General features: G+C 34.1%; 2 long non-coding RNA genes across 6 annotated transcripts; both read right to left on the reverse strand.

The window, feature by feature from the left end:
• Positions 1 to 296: 296 nt before the first annotated feature.
• LOC119193201 lies at positions 297 to 3,817 on the reverse strand. Of its 5 annotated transcripts, none has more exons than XR_005113878.1 (7): positions 3,777 to 3,791; positions 3,490 to 3,536; positions 2,188 to 2,274; positions 1,467 to 1,487; positions 1,194 to 1,205; positions 788 to 835; positions 297 to 367 (listed from the first exon to the last, which is right to left on the reverse strand). It is a non-coding gene; the product is annotated as an uncharacterized LOC119193201 (long non-coding RNA). The 5 variants fall into 5 exon arrangements; XR_005113877.1 differs by having other exon boundaries at positions 2,188 to 2,268; positions 3,486 to 3,536; XR_005113875.1 differs by having other exon boundaries at positions 304 to 367; positions 3,486 to 3,536; positions 3,777 to 3,795.
• A 306-nt stretch (positions 3,818 to 4,123) lies between these two features.
• LOC119193200 lies at positions 4,124 to 5,591 on the reverse strand. The gene is made up of 3 exons (XR_005113873.1): positions 5,519 to 5,591; positions 4,683 to 4,737; positions 4,124 to 4,151 (listed from the first exon to the last, which is right to left on the reverse strand). It is a non-coding gene; the product is annotated as an uncharacterized LOC119193200 (long non-coding RNA).
• Positions 5,592 to 6,093: the final 502 nt, after the last annotated feature.

The following is a 6,093-nucleotide window of genomic DNA, read 5'->3' on the forward strand; positions in this document are numbered from 1 at the left end:
CTTGTCAATCGATACTCTAGACTCCTCCACTTACAGTCAGTTAAAGGTTACTTGCCAATCGCGTCTTAAAAAAATGCTTTTGTTCAAGTTTTTCGCCGTATTTTAAACCGACATAAATCATTGTTGTTATCATAAACTAATAGCTGCCTGGAGTCACGTAATGTAGAGAACGCATAGCGTTATTATGATTTTCCTGAGAAAAATAACTAAATAAATAAATAAATCCTTCTGGCCAGAAGTTTTGATATAATTTCATTTTGTGTAACGACTAAAGGCCATAAATGAAATAAAATTTATCTTTCATCATCAATATAATGTGGATTATCAGCTGGAGATGGCGCTATATACGACTTCTTTGTGGTTATACCTGAAAACAAAATCAACGATGATGCAAATACAGTAAAAGTACTGTCAATATTTTTTGCACGCAATATCGGTTTAACATCTTTTTACTACGATACAATAAAACAAAACAATAGTGATTTTATAGTTTGAGTATTTTTCAATAAAATTCTATTATTTTACTTCCTAGTATAAGGCATAGTGTCTGTCTATATTCTTGTGAACTATGACGTCCTGAATTCGATCAGGGATCAATAAATAAATATAATGAATTTATTGTTTTAAAAATCTTGCGACCTATTTTACCACTGATTCATCGACTGACCGTGAGCGATACACTATTATAATCATTTATAATATAAATACCTTCTTTATTATCCTGGAAGTCCAGTGATAAATATAAGTAGATATGAATATAAATATATTGTTATAAAATTTCACTTACTACCATCCATGTTCTGAACATCATTTTCGATCTTATTTTCATTTCTCTCTGTGAATAAAAGAGTACCATTAGTATATAACACGTAGAGACAAACTACCTAAGATGTAGTCTTCTTTTAATATGGCAACATTTATATTTTTAAAATAGTTGTTTATGGTATTTTCTGTTTCACTTGTGGTTATACCGGTCAAGGCAGTAAGTTGATAAAAATTAAACATATCAAGAAATCCAACTCACAACCCGTTTCATTCCACAAATAAATAAACCCCAAAATCTTCGCACATAAAAAGCAGATTTAAAATCTTAAGTGGTACATGTTTGGTGGTATTAAGTTGGTTTATGAATTATAAATAAATTACAAAGTCGTTGAATAATTAGTTTCTTTGACTTCAAAAACAATAATTACCGTCACTGCTTTCTGCAAAAAGAAATCATTCTCATACAGTTTTACTTATAAAAATGTTGCAAAGCTATGCTTAGTTAAAACACAATGTTACTCAATCAGCTGTAAGTCAAAATCCGCCATCTTGTCTCTTAATAAGTTTTAAACTAGGAAACCAGTAATGTTTTTGACAGCTATTAAAGCTATTCTTAATTACCTCATAACGCAACAAGTTTATAAGAAATGATTATTGGTAAAAATCGTGTTACAATGGTTTTAAATTTAAAATGATTATACCTGGCACGTAATCCGAATTCACTGAAAAATAAATACCACATTATGTTTTAAAACGTACAACAAGTTTACCGATTTACTTATCACCGCGACGCTTTCAAGGCAATATCTAAGAGACAATCAGTAAACTTTAAAGTAAAGCGATTTAAGTGAGGTTTTTATAAGAAAAATCATGACGATTAAATATTTATTTAGATATTATATGAGTTTGTTCGTTTGTTTGAACGCGCTAATCTCGGGAACTAAGAAACCGATTTTGAATTATTTTCACAATTAGAAAACTACATATTTACTCCTGAGTACTATAGGCGATATGCAACAGTGTGAAGTCACTGTAGTGTTCTGGTTTGAATGACATTGTAGCCAGTGTATCTACTCGACATAATAAGACTTAACATCTCATGTCTCAGGATGGCGAGCGCAGTGGAATATCAAACAATACTTTGTGATTCAACGTGTTGTATGGTGTTTCTACTGTTTATGGGCGGTCGTATCGCTTACAATCAGACTAACGGCAAGCTCGTCGTCATTCAAAACAATAAAAAAGTAAAATTGGTTATACCATATCCAGATAAAACTATTACCATATTAAAGAAACGAAAAAAAAATAAATGCTAATTATCTACTTTACACTTAATATTTAAATCTTTTTGAAAAGAGTATTTATTCACATTTTAATTGTTCCTTCCGATGTAAAGGTATAAAGTAATAAGTAAAATATTACATTTTATTGGCTGGCCGGTAGTACATCGAGTGGAGGGCACCAGTTGAGATGTGTTGAGCGTGAACTTGAGTGGCGAGCGACCTGCAACTGGCAAAATACAGAACCCTGATGCTACATAAACTGATGCTTGTTAAACCACAATAGAATTATAAAATATAACGTAAATTGTGACTGTATCGGTGGCGTAGTTGTATTATGTGCGCGGTACGACCCCGTTATAAGGTCCGGGTTCAAAACCAGCTTCTCCCTATCACATTATGGAACGAAACACACATAAAGAATAGTGGTTGCCCTGGTTGTTCCTCTCCAAACCCTTTCGGGGATACAGGTTTGATTTATTGTTGTAATTTTTTTTTGTCAGAAAGAGAACAGGCCTATATTTCGCCAACAATTATATTCCAACATGACTTTATCCAGGGATCGAACCCGAGACCTCAGCGCGGCAGTCGTACCGCAATACACATACACCACCGAGACACTTGATATTGATTTATAATTGAATAATGTATTTATAAGACTATTACCTGGCATTAATTTGAAACTAAAATATGCATGCATAAAATCTATATTCTATTAGCTTATCACTACATAGTATAAAATAAAGTCGCTTTCTCTGTCCCTATGTGTGCTTAAATCTTTAAAAGTACGCAACGGATTTGATGCGGTTTTTTTTAATAGATAGAGTGATTCAAGAGGAAGGTTTATATGTATAATAATAACATCCATTAAATAGTCAGCATTGCACCCGTGCGATGCCGGGGCGGGTCGCTAGTAAAATATAAAACATACAATATAGTAACTATTGTAAACGAGAACGAATCAACGCATGAATAGTGTAGCTTGAACAGGAAAATAAAAACCTGCTTGAGGGCGCACATTTGCCTTTTGTTTTTAAAATTTACGTAGTACAAGACATTAGTTCCATCTTTTACAATATGGCGATGTTTTCTTTTCCTTATCAATCTATACATTAATTACATGCTTTATAGTCTACTGCTTTGTTTTTTATTGACAGTATCATGGAAGAATAATCCTTATTCTCAAAAATACAGTTAAAACTTACGCGAGACATATTAAATTACTCGAAAACAACACGGTTTTACTCACGTACTAAAGTAGTCGGAATCGCCGACCAGTTTCGACCTATTAAGTAGATCAGCCTCAGGGGCGAGTGCTAAGAAACGCGACGTCTACTGCGTCTATCGCGACTACTTTAGTACATGAGTAATACCGTGTTGTTTTCGACTAACATTCTCAAAATTTAATATTACGATTTCTAATGCATACTTTATAAATACCTACATAGGTACTCCTGAGGCCAGTTGATTTTAACTCACCCTGTTCAACACCTTAAACGAAAGTTAGAATCAGTAAAGCTAAAAAGCTATGACTAGCGAAGGTAATGATGGTTAGGTTAGGTTAGGTTAGGTTTTTTTTGCTTTATCAATTTAAAAGGATATCCAAATTGTACAATGCTTTAATTTTATTAAAATAATAATACAATACTGATAATAAAACTAGAGTAAAGTCTCGAATGTTTGCCAAACCAAGATAAAAAATACAAATTATAGAGATTTTTTTTAACTTACTTGTCAGCTTCTCGCCGTACTCTGTGGATATATCGTATATAATATAATTTAATAGCAATTATTTATTTATTTACACACACATTCACGCCTCTCATCCCTGAAGGGGTGGACAGAGGCGCAACTCTTGCACCCATTACCTGCCATGTGGTTTCTATCCCATGATGTGATAGGTGGCGAGCCTATCGCCATATCAAACACAGATTCCAGACTCTGGGCTAATACTGAGTAGAAAACCCAATATCTCTTTGCCCAACCCAGAGATCGAATTTGAAATATCAGCACTGTAGTCGTACCGTAATAAAACTAGTCTATAGAGGCGATATTCTTTATTCTAATTAAAAAATACTTACATGTCTAGCTGCTTTAATTTCATTGCTGAAAATATTAGGTATCAATGGTAGATATAGGACTCAAGATGGGAGAATATACTGGTGATCCGTACTAGAATATATGTACCCGCCCGGATGGCGACCACCCTACACAAGATATAAAACCCGCCATAGTGGCCCAGGTAAAGGCGTTCCGGGGTCCTGTGTATATCCCAGTGGCGAGTAGTAAAATTTTTCAAAAGGGGACCCAGCACATAATTACTAATGACATGCATAAATGCGGTATGTCGATTGTTCGAACGATAATTAGATTTTATATAAATTAGAAGGGAAGCAAGCAGGAATCGGATTATATGGATCCTTTGCCACTAGGCTTCAAACAGGTCGACATAATCGTGTCGACTGGCGAGATAATCATCTCTTAACAGCCAACACTTTATCGGGACCCTTCTGTGCAGTAGTAAACATATCCACCACAAACAATTGACAACTACACTATATTTGGTAGCAAAAAGATGGGTCCTCTGATAGCCTAACAATTATAAAATTAAGTTTAATTCATGAGTATATAACCAACCTGACTGCAAGTCGTATTCCGCACAAATACACATTGAAGTAACCATTGCAAATACCTGAAGAAATATAGAAAGTATTAGAAATGCGCACGATATAGCCCTACAAAGCGATGTCAGCTAAGATGCTGCCAAATTCGTCAGCATCTTAAGTTCAGCACTATTTACAGATATCAACATCTCAGATGATATCTTAAGTCACAGTATAATGGATTTTGACAGCTCAGAGATACCAGCTAAGACGCTGTCAACTTAGCCAACATCTTAAGTTCATCGCTATTTACTATAAAGACATCAACATCTCAAACGATATTTTAATTCTTAAGTATAACGGATAGTATGACGGATTTTAACAGCTCAGTTTTGTTTATTAAACAACGGCGACTCAGTTGAAATTAACACATAAGCTTTATCTATTAAATAGTTAAATACATTAAATGTCTACTTGAGATCCTACTCACAGTTAGATTAATTTATTAATGCCCTTAGTCCTTTTATGTCAACCAATACAGGACACAGAAGTCTTTACCATTGGGAGAGAAAGAATCTTTTGCCGATCCGTAGTGTGATATAGTCACGCGTGTTTCCCGTTGCAGGGGAAGACAGAAGTCACATTTTTCGCCAGCTATGTTTGATCTAAGGGGTGGGCCTTGTGAATTATCGAACACAATTCCAGATTCTTGGCTGTTAAGCTAAAATCCCAATATGACTAATCGACCCGGGATTCGAACCAGGGACCTTATCCGGCAGTAGTACCGCGTATGCAATATAGCTACGCAAAAGCCCTTCTAATTATTCAAGTTATTAAATTTTCTATTTCTAAATATCACAAAAGTCATACCACAATAAATTCGTCGTAAACACGTCCTCTTGGTATCAGAAGTTCCATTTTGAAGGATTTATTTCATCACTTTTATTGCTTATTTTGATGAAAATAAGTTTATGGTTTTATATGTTACCTAACTACAAGAATAATATATTTTTATGTGACGTGCTTAAATCTTTTGGTAAGGTAAAAATATAATATATCCTAGCTAAAAACGGAAGGGAATCCGAAGAGTAGCAAATTCGATTCGAGAACTCATTTGTGACTTTCATAGTTATATTACATGTTACATAAACAGGTTCCATATTTAAGAGTTTTAAGACTTTTCTACTGCTTACTGAATAAGAGTTTATTTTGTTTATTTAATTTAAAAACTCTCGTGATCAATTATCGCATTTCTCAGAAATATAAAACAGCGCCATGTGGTAAAATAAGGAACTTATTTCTTGTAAATATTCAGTTTAAAACAATAAGGCAATTGTGGCCTCAAGTCTTTTATTTTCCAAATTGAACAAAAGTTACTTCCCCACATCGAACTCTAACTAAAGCAATTGTATTTTCAGGGCCACGACCACGAGCACGAGCACCAT

The sequence above is a fragment of the Manduca sexta genome, unplaced genomic scaffold, assembly GCF_014839805.1.
Source record: "Manduca sexta isolate Smith_Timp_Sample1 unplaced genomic scaffold, JHU_Msex_v1.0 HiC_scaffold_3731, whole genome shotgun sequence".
In the NCBI taxonomy this organism is placed as follows: Eukaryota; Metazoa; Arthropoda; class Insecta; order Lepidoptera; family Sphingidae; genus Manduca; species Manduca sexta.